Source organism: Drosophila serrata, unplaced genomic scaffold (assembly GCF_035046125.1).
Source record: "Drosophila serrata isolate PLE 108 unplaced genomic scaffold, ASM3504612v1 contig_120, whole genome shotgun sequence".
NCBI classification, from domain to species: Eukaryota; Metazoa; Arthropoda; class Insecta; order Diptera; family Drosophilidae; genus Drosophila; species Drosophila serrata.
The window spans coordinates 124,969-138,455 of NW_028257018.1; the positions used below are offsets into that span (position 1 = coordinate 124,969).

Sequence of the window (13,487 nt, forward strand, 5' to 3'; positions counted from 1 at the left end):
AGACACACCGTATAATTTTAATTAGGGTTGTTTGGTCTCAACGCTCTACTGTAAACTCCCAATCTAGTAATGTGATTTTATGGCATAGGCGGAGGCCGCGGCACACTTTTAAGGGCTTTATCGCCATCATAATTCTATTCGAAGTTGGGTTCCCAAAGGACCTGAGGAAGGGCTCGCATCCCCGAGCGCGTAATGAACCAAATCAAGTGTTGACCACTTCATTAATTCTATGTGAAATTTGTAAACAAAGCGACTCGTTGATTCTTTTTGTGGCGGTACTGACATCTGTATATTAATGAAAAGTGATATGTAAGGTTAGTTCTGCCTCTCCATCCTACCAATTCACATCGACGTGTGCCGCAATAATTTTTTATGAAATCACCGGAGAAATATGACCAAGCCTTGGGGACACATAAAGGCAGTTGTTGGTGATTTCAATGCCGCATTCTCGGATCTTGTGTCATAAGAACAAAGAGTCAATGGCATATACATGTACATCGCTTTTTATACAACACAACATATTTTCACAAATTAGGACCCAAGGGATCAAATTATTTAAAACCGAGAAGGGAACGCAACTCCTTGGGTCCGAAGCATAATACCCTTGGTTATTACTGTTGTTGGGTTTATATTTATGCCGAGTACTGTTATTTCCTTGAGACTTTCAGTAAATCTTTTTTCCTCCAAATAACATAATCACGCATTAAACGAAATATACCGAAATCATTAAAGACATAGAAAATAAATCAAACCTTTGACAAAAAAAATAGAGAGCTATCTTTGTGAACGTCCCAGTCTTTCTAAGAACGCTCCAAAGCGAGTTGGAGAGGCGGGCGGACGTACTAGCAAAAAACAGGTGGAGAAGAAACTCCGCAACCTGCAAAACATCTAAAATCATGTTCAAAGAGCGCAATGACAAACTCAGGCACTACGTACTGCAAACTATTAGTGGGAATTCTTACGGGTCTCTGACTGGCTGCCGCGCATGCAGTCAAGCTGGGCATCACCAACAACGGCAACTGCAGGAAATGCGATGAATCTGAGGAAACCGAAACTTTGGAGCATCTCATCTGTAAATGCCCAGCCCTAACGCAGGCAAGAATATAGCACCTAGGCATAAAGTACTGGGATCACTAGCAGATGCAACAACAGGATAAATAAGGGCCCTACTGGCCAATGATTGGCATCCTCAGAATGGCCGTCCGGTTCAACCTAACCTAACCTTGTGAATGTTACAATTAGATGCAAGCGATCTCTCTATGCTACAGCCGTCGCACTTCAAATAATAAGAAAATAGTAATAATTTACTGTAAAAGGAGGCTCGTCTGCCATGCGTTAAAAAGGAAAACTTAAAGACTGACGGACATACGAATCATGGGGTGAAAACTTCAAAATAGTGGCCTATGTTAATTCAGTAGATCATGTAGCACAAACAAATACTATATTGAGGTACTTGTAGAATATACCTAAAATAATGAAAGCATTCGATTAAATTATTTAGAGAATTGTTGTTGTTTTTGTCTTGGTGAGTGATTTAAAAAATATCGCTCTTCTATATATATAAAAATGCTCTGTTCGTGTCTACTTCCTTTATAGACTTGAAAAGTTTTGAACCGTTTAAGCCCAAATTTTGACACAACATGCGTTGAGGTTCCAGCTCGGTTATTGGCTACTTTTGATGTTGATAGCTTATCTGCGTTTGCGAATATATCATTTTTTTTCGCGTTTCCCCGTGCCCCTACTGCTGCGCCCTCTACAGGCAGCCAGCTGAATCGAAGCATTTCCTGTCAAACATCCCAAAAATATTGAAACAAGAAATGAGGAGATTAAAATTTTATATTTTTGTTCAGTTACAGTAAGAAACGAATTTATGCCACCCAAGAAGTCGAGTTTGGGTCGTCGTACTCGCAATACAGAAGCAAAAAGACGTAAGATTACGAATATGACTGACGAAGAGCGGACCTCCATCCGAGAGACTGAGCGGCTGAGAGCAATGCAGATGCACAACGCGGAATTAGCAGAAAGACGAGCAGATAGGCTTGAAAGAAAACGATTGAAAGTTAGGCAGTCGCGTTCTGCAGCAATCGATTTGATTCACTCTCAAAATAATAAACGCGACAGGGCAAGGGTAGCTGAAGCGCGTTTAAAGCTTGCAGAAGATCAAAATCTGCAATACAATCGTCTTGAATTCCGATATAATACAACTGTTAATTATAGCTCGAATCGCAATGTCGTTATTGGCCGGATGCATCAGGTGTGCACATACTGTCAGGCTCTCAAATTCAAAAACGAACCAAAAGGATTGTGTTGCGCTTTCGGGAAAGTGAAATTGCCTCAACTTAAAGCACCACCAGAGCCTCTGCACTCTCTATTCACTGGATCTACTGCAGAATCGAAGCATTTCCTGTCGAACATTAGGAAATACAACTCTTGCTTTCAAATGACGCCATTTGGTGCGGAAATTATAACTGCACAATTCATGCCAACTTTTAAAATCAAAGAACAAATCTATCATAAAGCCGGTTCCCTGCTTCCGTTCCCAGACAGCGAACACAAATTTCTTCTTCTTGGTGATGATGGAAATAAAGTAGATGCACGTTATGGAATCAATACCTAAATACGCTGAAGAGGCACATTATTTCGCAGCTACAGAAGCTTTTTCACGAACGGAACAATTTGGTGCGTTTATTCAAAACAGCAATCGATATGATGCCTTCGGATACCCATAAAATTGTCATTCATGCAGACAAAACGCCTGCTGGAGAACATATCAGGAGATATAATGCTCCAACTATAGACGAAGTGGCAATTGTCATAGTCGAGGATCAGTTCCAACCTCGAGATATTATTCTCCATCGACGAAACAATCGATTGGTAAACGTCGCAGAAACTCACCGTTGTTACGATGCTTTGCAGTATCCACTCATCTTCTGGGATGGTGCCAATGGATACCATTTCAATGTGAGGATGGATTAAATATAACTGCAAGTACGTGAATAAAGGCAGCGATATGGCAGTTTTTGGTGTTCAGGCAGAAAATGGTGACAACAATGCAGTACGAGTTGTCGATGAAATCTCTCAATACCAGGCTGGAAGATACATAAGCAACAACGAGGCTGCATGGCGAATTTTTTCGTTCCCAATTCATGAACGCTATCCAGCTGTAGTTCACTTGGCAGTCCATTTGGAGAATGGGCAACGTGTCTATTTCACTAAATGTGCAAGAAAGAGTCCTGAATCCGCCTGCGACAACAAGTGACTGCCTTCATCACCTTATGTCAGGAAGATGCTTTTGCCAGAACCTTGATGTATTCAGAAGTGCCCCTTATTACACGTGGAATGTCACTAAAAAAGTGTTCGCGCGACGAAAACGAGGCGAGCCCGTCGAAGGACAACCTGGCATCTTCAAAGAGAATACAATCGGTAGACTCTATACAGTGCATCCTAATCAAGATGAATGTTTCTTCCTTCGCATGCTGTTGGTGAATGTGGCCGGTCCCAGGTCTTTCCAGTATTTGAAAAATCTCAACGGTATCACGCATGCGTGCAACCACAATATGCCACAGAGAAACGTGGCAGGGTACAGCTAGTATATAATATATCTACATACATATGCTGTTAAGTATTAAGTATATAAATATTATTATCTGCCAGGGTATTATAATTATAGTCAGAAGTTTGCAAGTGAAGGAAACATTTCAGCATCAACAGCCGACTCGATCTGGCCATGTCCGTCTATTTGTTTCTGTTTCTACGAAAACTAGTCTTTCAGTTTCGAAGCTATTTAAATTAAACTTTTCAGTTTCCCAACGGGATGATTCGGACGACTATATCATATATGTAGCTGCCATAGGAACGATCAGAAATTTTAAAGAAATTTATTATGATTGTTTTAGTTTTTAACATATTTTTATCAAATTTGAGCTAAAGCCTTTTTTATTATTTCTGTATTTCGGATTGCATTTAATGAAAATCGCATAGTCATAGTATATATTATTATCAATGATCTAATTGCAATCTGCAGGGGTATCCAAATTTCGCTTTGCATCACATCGCAATCGTTCCTATTGCAGCTATATTATACTAGGTGGAGTGAAAAGTAACCAAACAAAATTTTTTTTAATGTTTTTTTTTATTTTATTCAATGTAGTCCCCTTTTAGCTCGAGTCACTTATTCCAGCGATTTTCCAACTTCTTGATCCCATCCGAAAAGTAATTTTTCGGAAGGTCTGCAAAATACTCCTCCGCGGCGTCGATAACTTCTTCGCGTGAGCTGAATTTTTTGTTAATGAGCCATATTTTCAGGTTCGGGAAGAGATAATAGTCCGAGGGAGCCAAATCGGGTAAATAAGATGGATGTCGAAGCAATTGGAGCCGTAAGTCACTTGTTTTAGCCGTGCTTGCTACGCTCTTGTTCGCCGGTGCATTGTCTTGCAAAAACAAAATTTTTTTCGCTTCATCTGAGGCTGTTTTGCAGCGATTTCGGCCTTCAATGGCACCAATAAAGCACAGTAATACTCGCAGTTGATGGTTTCTCCTTTTTCGAGGCAGTCCACGAAGAGTATGCCATGACAATCCCAAAAAACTGCAGCCACCTTTCCGGCCCATCGAGCCTCCCTCTGCCCCTTCGGAGCACTAGTGCCGGCTTTGACCCATTGCCGGGCACTCATTCTGTTCTCTGGTGTGTAATAGTGGATCCAGGTTTCATCACGGGTTACCAATCGACACCAAAAGTCCGCCGGATTCCACATCAGTAAGTCAAAACACTCTTTCGAACTGCTCTCGCGTTCGAGTTTTGGCAGGATAACTTTCTTATATGCAGAATCTTGCTCAAAATATGGCGTGTGCGCTCAGTACTGATCTTTGTGGGATCTGCTAACTCGCGCACTTTCACCTTGCGATGAGCCAATACCATTTCATGGATTTGTTTTGACATTGTTCTCTGTAACCGCATCGGAAGGCCTGCCGCTGCGGAATTCATCGGTAGTGGAGTTGCGGCCACCATGAAACTCTCGAAACCAATATTTCACGGTGTAATCTGACGGAGCATTTGCCCCATAATATTTGGAGAATGATATGAACTGAAAACTGAAAAAGTTATAATTTTTAATTATATTAATTTCTTGATCGTTCATATGGCAGCTGTAGGATATAGTTGTCCGATGTTCATAAAACGTAAAACATAATTTTAGAGTAATATAAAATGGCTATATCTCAAATTTGATCAAATACTGTTAAAAACTGAAAAAGTTAAAATTTTTAATTGTATTAATTTCTCGATCGTTCCTATGGGAGCATTAGTATATAGTAATCTGATTTTCATAAAATTTTACACAAAATTGTAAAGTAACATAAAATTGCTATATCTCGAATTGGATCAAGTTCTGTTGAAAACTGAAAAAATTATAATTTTTAATTGTATTAATTTCAGGATCGTTCCTATGGGAGCTATAGGATAAAGTAGTCAAATTTTCATAAAATTTTACACAAAATTGTAGAGTAATATAAAATGGCTATATCTCAAATTTAATTAATTTAATTTTAATTAATTAATTTCTTTTTAATTCTCCGATCATTCCTATGGCAGCTATATGATATAGTCTTCCGATCCGTTCCGACTTATATACGGGTGAGAGTCTATAGAAGACTAACTACAAAGTTTCATTCAGATAGCTTCAAAACTGAGAGACTAGTTTGCTTAGAACAGAAAAACGATATATGTATATACTTTATATGGTCGGAGGTGCCATCTTCACTGCTTTGCAAACTTCTGACTGAAATTATAATACCCTGCAAGGATATGAAAATAACTAAAATTCTGCTCAGATGAACGAATATGTTATCTAATTAGTGTCCCGTTAGAAGTCAAGTTGTGAAAATAGTCACACAATATGAATTCTATCAATTATTTGATGAAACTAAAATACAAAAAAGTTTTAAAAAGTAAGAAAACAAGAAGTGAAGCTTATATGAGTATAACTTATTTTATAACTGTCAGGTTTCAACATTCATTTTAATGCGAACATGGCCATTTATGACGAATTTTGATTTTATACCGTGAGGTAGACACTTATTATTATTTCAGAAATTATTATAAAAACTATCGTTCAAAGGAGAGTAAAATGAATAACTGTGAATGTAAAACTGTAAAAATAAAACTGAAACTTTTGAAATGTAAATATATTTTAATGGGTTATAAAAACTTCGGCTTGCCGCAATATGCTTATTTTCATGCTTAACACATTTTTAACTACTCTGGTATATGTATATTTGTATACCTATGCACGGTATTATAAGTTCAGTTAGATGTTTGCAACGCAGTGAAGGAGTCTTCTCAGACTATAAAATGTATATACATATGTATATACATCATCAAAAACCGAGTCGATCTATGCATGTTCGTCTGTCAGTTTCTACGAAAACTAGTCTTACATTCTTGATCATCAACAGCCAAGTCGATCTATCCATGTCTACGCAAACAAGTCTCTCAGATTGGGAGTTTTTTGAACAAAACTATGCAGTTAGTCTTTTATAATTTGTGATAAATTAATTTTGTATTATTTTATATATTTTTTTTTTAATTTTATGAAATTTTGACGACTATGTCAAATAGCTGCCATAGAAACTTTTTTTTAAATGCAGAGGAAAAGGTCAAACTGTGAATGTAAGACTGTAACTATAGAGCTGTAAATATAACATATATTGGTGACTGTAATGGAAGTAATTATTTCTTTGTTTATATATATATTTCGACATGTCGAAATTTGTATGCCATTTTTGGTTATTTTTAAGAACTAGAGTTCATATACATATGTACATATGTACATCGCTGCCATAAAAACGACCGATATCTTTTATATCTCTTTATATCTCTCTTTATTTCTCTCTTTATATCTCTTATATCAATGAATCCATTGGCAAACTGCAGGGGTATACAAACTTCGGCGTCTCAAGGTCAGTTTCCAACCTCGAATTATTAAATTTATTTATATTGTTTTTAAACCTACACTAACATTAAATTCTAATTGTCATTTACTTTTAAAACCATTAGATACAGGATGCTAATATTGAAGGAATACAGATTTCTGGGTAAATATCTGTCGTTTCTTAAGTTGGGTGCGAAGCGAGGTGGTACTCTCTATTAATCTATTATAAGTTCTGCTTAGAATAATAAAGTGAAAAGTGTGATTACCGTGGATTAAGAGAAATATATTTATATATATATTTTTGTTCTGGAGGGGGTTAACATTTTTTGTATTTAAAGAAAGTTTAACCTTATTGCCACTGAGACTTGTATCATTAAAAAAGAATATGTTTTGGGTTTAGAGTGTCCTGGGACTGATACTGGTGGAAGAGTCAGGTAGCACCCCGGCGAGTGCTATGGCATTTTTGATTACCAAGTGGTGTCAAATGACACGGCCTGCGTGCTTTAATCCGTGGAAATTCCTGCGGCTATGTTGGCAACCCGACCCCTTCCCACTAAGCCCAGACAAGGCTATTATCCGGTCACATGCTGGGCCCTAAGGGTGGCATGTTCGGTTCGGAACGGGAACCCAGTTCGACTTGTGCGAAATTTGTAAAAGTCAAAATCTATCTTTTCAGCAAACAAAAGCTCTGGCCGAGATTTCAGTTCAGCTTGGGCGTCCCAAGCTCAGCGGGTGGCTCACAAAAATGCTCTGAGGGTGGATGGAAAAGCCAACTCTCGCTGTCTCAAAAAACACGATAACCCAACAGACGTCGATGCCGCTGGTGACGGTCGTCCTGAAATGTTCGTCCGAAGGTGCGGAAGCTCAAACCGGAGTCTGTGTGCTCGTGTATGCGGAGTTCTCGCCCCTTGATTATGTAAAATCCCGTGCACGTGCTGAAAGCAAAGATTTTTCCAAAGCGAACAAGCCGCACGTGTTCCCAGACCGACGCATGCCTTTCCATCCACCAACCCACCAGCTCGATCATTAAGAGGGCTCGCACTGAAGCTCGACGGGGAGTTTGTTTGCCGTTCCCGTGTGTCGTTTATTCTATTACACAAGTTTATTACGACAATCCGCCGTAAGAAACGTGCGCCCGTCAAGTCAAAGAAATCCCTCCCACTCCGATGACCACTTCTGCCGTGCCTCCCGTTTTCGCTCCCGCCCACAGTAACATCGCAGCCCCGTTGCCAGCGAGCAAATTTTTCTATTAGGCAGTCATTAGAGCATAAGGAGCAAACCAAGCCTAGCTGCGGGAAAAGTGGAGCTGCAGCCTCGAATCCGACGAATACGAGTACTTTGGGCCGTGGCGGTCGATGTTTGTCGTAAAATGTACGGCACTACACTATACATATGGTTGGCTGAGTGCTGGCTTAGCCCTCCTCGTTGGTTTTCCGTGTCGCCGTGTCGAAAGTGTGTAATAAAGCGAAACGCTCCCGCAAATTGAGCCGCGCTACTTGAACCCTCAATTATGTGGCTATTGCTGGCGCTGCAACTGCCACGCTCCCCTCGCGACCATCCGCCCTAGGACTCTGGCTCCAGCGCTCCAGCTCTGATTCGACTTGGCTTTGTGGATCCGTGCTACATATGTCCGCATTTGCTCACGGCTTTAGCTGTCGATTTGCACGCTATAATTGGAGTATCGTCTTTGCGTTGCCAGGTGCTTATCAATGCTATGTTTGGCAGATGATTAAATTAAAATAAATCATTAAAAGGTGCGTCTTAGCACTTACTGCACCCCTTAAACTAGTGCATTGATGATAGGGGCGACTAGTCAGCTTTCAATGCAGGTCACAGTGACCTCACCGACAACGAGGCTGGAAACATAAATGATGGATTTCACAGTTGCTGATTGTGTACACTGCCAACAAGTGCGACTCTTTAATGCTATTTGTATCTATAGAACCTCAGCTGACAGCAAGGGGATAATCCAACAACCAAACAACTGCCGGCCAAGACTATTCCCCTTCCGTGCGCATTGAGATCTTAAGATTCAATTTGGATGGGATGAGGATTTTTTTACCCTTGCAGGGTATTATAATTTCAGTCAGAAGTTTGCAACGCAGTGAAGGAGGCACCTCCGACTATATAAAGTATATATATTCTTGATCAGGATCAACAGCCGAGTCGATCTAGCCATGTCCGTCTGTCCGTCTGTCCGTCTGTCCGTCTGTCCTTCTGTCCGTCTGTCCGTTTCTACGCAAACTAGTCTCTCAGTTTTGAAGCTATCTGAATGAAATTTTGTAGTTAGCCTTCTATATACTCTCACTCGTATATATGTCGGAACAGGCCGGATCGGACGACTATATCATATAGCTGCCATTGGAATGATCGGAAAATTTTTACAAAAAAATTTTTAACTTTTTCAGTTTTCAATAGAATTGGATCAAATTTGAGATATAGCCATTTTACTATACTCTACAATTTTGCATACAATTTTATGAAAATCGGACTACTATATCATATAGCTCCCATAGGAACGATTGAGAAATTAATACAATTAAAAATTATAACTTTTTCGGTTTTCAACAGATTTTCATAAAATTTGAGGTATAGCCATTATATATTAGTTTTTAAATTTGTGTCAAATTTCATGAAAATCGGACGACTATATCATATAGGTGCCATACAAGCGATCGTTTGATGTAGAGGAAAAATGCAAATCTGTGAATGTAAAACTGCAAATATAATAGTATAGGTGAATGAAGTGATAGCAGGTATTACTTCATTGTTTTTTAACACAAATATATATATTTTTTATTGTATGGATTCCTATTCATAGAAGTTCTATCTGCAAGGGTATATAAACTTCGGCGTGCCGAAGTTAGCTTCCTTTCTTGTTTGAGAATGCTTTTGTTGTGCGCTTGATTTTTATACCCTTGCAGGGCAATACAATTGTAGTCGGAAGCTTGCAACGCAGCGAAGGAGTCATCTCCGACCATATAACGTATATATATTCTTGATCAGCATCAACAGTCGAGTCGATCTAGCTATGTCCGTCTATCCGTTTGTCTTTTGTACGTCCGTCTTTACGCAAACTACTTGCAATGTCTCAGTTTTGAAGCTATCTGAATGAAACTTTGTCTTTTTTGTTTTTTTATCTTTTATATACTCTCACTTTATTTGCATCTACTCAGAGATGTTGCCTATTTTAAATATTTCCGAATTTTGGATATAAATTTATGAAATCGAGCGACTATATCATATATGAAGCTGTCATTGGATTGTTAACCTTTCCAGATTTCAAAATTTTAATATTAAATTTGAATTATAGCCATTTTGTATTATTCTTGAATTTTCTATTTAGTACCAAATTTCCTTTCCTGTCCGATTCCTGGTGTCATGTTTGAAAAACAAATCTTATGGGTTTCGGTAAGAACAAAGTAAGCAATGAAAATTCTACCTATGTAGAAAAAAATAATTTTCTTGGTGATTCCACCTGGTATTCCTTTAGAAGTCCTACCTGATTATACTTTAAGTTCCCCTAATATTACTTCCTGATTCCGTCTGGAATTCCTGGGTGATTCCGTTCAGAATCCAGTTCGAAATTTCTTTCTTATTCGGGGGGAATTCGAGTCGAAATTTACGACAAATTCCTACCAGAATTCCTTACTGATTCCCGGATAATTCCTCGGGTAATCCGAATTCAGGTTTTCTAACGCCTACTATATGGAAATTCCTGAATGAGTTGTATGAAATTTCCTTTATGATTCATGATGGAGGCCTCTCCAATTCAACATGATTCAGACCTGAATCCAAAAGGAATGGTACTGAAGAGTTTCTATCGTAAATGCTTAAATGATACAGTCGTCCGATTTTTTTTATTGAATTCAAGCCGAAGATCTCAAAAATTTTGAAACGGAAAATCGTATATATGTTAAAAAACGACGAAGCTATATTTTTTTTCTATAAATGGTACATATCGACGTATTACTTGCCGCTAACCAGTTCATATAGTAACGGATTGACAGAAGGACAGCAGACAATTGCAAGATTGACTCGGTGGTTGATTCTGATCAAGAATATATGTACAATGTGATACCCTGCAACAGTATACAAATTTCGAAGCTATAGTTTGAGATAGTCAGTGTTAGATGTTAGTCTAAGTAGTGACTAAGAGCACCGAGAGTGTGGGTAAAAGAAGAGCCGAAAAATTGAAAATGTTCTACGATAGTGCGATCAACATTTTTCAAAGCCTTTAAAACATCCACGTTTAAAACCGAACTAGTTCAGAATGAAAATTAACATTTTAAAAATTGGGACTAATGAATGAGAATACGTGTTTGATTTAAAAAACGTGGTATAAACGGTTATTTCCAAATTCTGCTATGTAAGTTTGCCGTTTTGTATAAAATCATTATTTTTAATTTCTTATATTATGTATAATATACGGTTCCCGCTAGTTTATTGGTGTGTTTTTTATTTACGCCACAAGAGTTTTAAACAAGAAGAGATCTGAACGAGGTGAGATAATATTGATACCTTCAACTACAAAAATATTATATATATACATATGTATTTATGCTAAAAGGAAACGAAGTAATGCATACTTTCAATAGACTCATTTATGGATAATATATTTAATTTAACAGTTACAGTTTCACATTCACAGTTTTGCTTTTACCTCTACTTTTTCTATACCAGCTTTATTATATAGTCGTCCGATTTTCGTAAAACTAAATCCAAAGTTCTGAAATATTCAAAACAGGTAAAATTGCAAAGCTTTATTCAGAAAGCTTCAAAACTGAGAGACTACCAAATTGACTGAGCTGTTGATGCTTATCAAGATAACATACTTATACCTTTTATGGTCGGAAAGGGTAATTACAAAAATATAATATAATGTTATAAAATAAAAATATAGTTTAATATATTTTCGTTATATATGGTCATTTACTATATATGCCATAGAAACGCTTGTGAAGGTCGCCGTGTGTATTTTGAAAGCAGCCAAATGTTACATTTTACTAATTTATTTCTATCTCTTTAATCCCTTTAATATAAGATAAATCGAAAAGAACATCGTGAACAGTGTTGTTCCTATCCATTTGAGTGGCTAATGTAGGCTCTCAGATTCCTCCATCTGCTTTTCATGTTCTTTTATGAGTGTGTATCTTTTCAGCAGACTCTAAAATGTAATCAACTTGTAAGAATAGTAACAAAATAAAATTCTTCAATTGTAAAAATTTGTATATTACGTTATTTAGCGAGTGCTCTGGGAACTTTGTGTTCCAAACTAGCTAAGCGCAATTCCGGTAAAGCTACCTTAGCTCTCCATACTTATTCATTGATTTTTTCACGCTCTTCTTTTTGTACATTGTAAACATAGAACCCGGCATCGCGCCTTTGAGGCATCGGAAGGCACTGCTGGAGGTGATGGAGTCCGAGAAACGAAGCCACAGCCGAAGTCTGAAAAATGGCTGCCAAGCCGAAGACGAGTCATTTAGACAAGTTCCCCTGAGAGTGAGCCGGGAAAATACAGAGTCCTGCTTGAGAAAAATGCCGCCCTCCCGACTTACTTCGTCACTTTCGACGCCGCTGTTTGTGTCGTGTCGCTGCGCAATAGCGAAACATAAACAGCAACATCAAATGGGGAGCGAGGCAGCAGCACGGCTAGGCCGGGGGCTGAGTTCGCAGAACTTTCGTGGCCGTCGCAGTCACCACGCCCCATTATGCGATTGGTCCTTGCGGCAAGGAGCAAAGAATAAGGATAAGAATTTGCGTGTGAAAAAATGATCGGAATATGAATCCTGGCGTGCGACAAATTTGGCAGGGATGGAAATGGGTATATCGGAGCATTGGCTCTGTGTCTAGAAATGAGACTGTGGGTCACACCACGCTTTAAAAGCAGCGAACAAAAATTAAAAGGCCGACACCAAAACCAGATGGTTGAAAAAATGCTGTGCTTCGGGTTTGAAAAGTAATTAATGCAAAAAGAGTAGGTCCTTCGCGATTCTGTTAAGAGGGTCCCCGTCCCCTCCGTACATACTGGCAGTGTTCTCTCTTGAACAGCAATGTAAAAATACATGCTACCGCTGAACCGTCACCCTCCCAATTGAGTGAGCACAATTTTTACCGAATTTTATATCTTCTTATAAGTCTTCTTGTCAATGAAATTGGCGACAAAACGTTGACTCTAGAGTATTATGCAAAGCATACTTATGCAGGGTATCACAATTTTAGTCAGACGCCTGGAACGTAGTAAAGGAGACATCTCCGACCCAATAAACTGTCTATATATTATTGATCAGCATTAACAGCCGAGTTGATCTAGCCATGTCCGTCTGCCCATCCGTCTATCTGTCACTTCGATTTTACTCAAACTATAGTTTAAAATTGCAAATCTGTTAGCCTATGAAAAATTTCGGCGTGCTGAAGTAAAATTCCTCTTTTGTGATTTATACACTCATAAAAATATTTTTCTAGACTTAAGAAAAATAGCCCTTAAAAATAATCGCCCTTAAACTAAGAAAAATTATCTAGACTTAATAAAAGATTTTCATAAATTTAGGGAAAGCCAAA

General features: G+C 38.4%; 1 long non-coding RNA gene across 1 annotated transcript; it reads right to left on the reverse strand.

Annotated features, from left to right (window-relative positions):
* Positions 1-11,508: 11,508 nt before the first annotated feature.
* On the reverse strand, positions 11,509-13,255 carry LOC147644674 (uncharacterized). Its single transcript, XR_015270161.1, has 3 exons — positions 12,485-13,255; positions 12,164-12,385; positions 11,509-12,093 (listed from the first exon to the last, which is right to left on the reverse strand). It is a non-coding gene; the product is annotated as an uncharacterized LOC147644674 (long non-coding RNA).
* Positions 13,256-13,487: the final 232 nt, after the last annotated feature.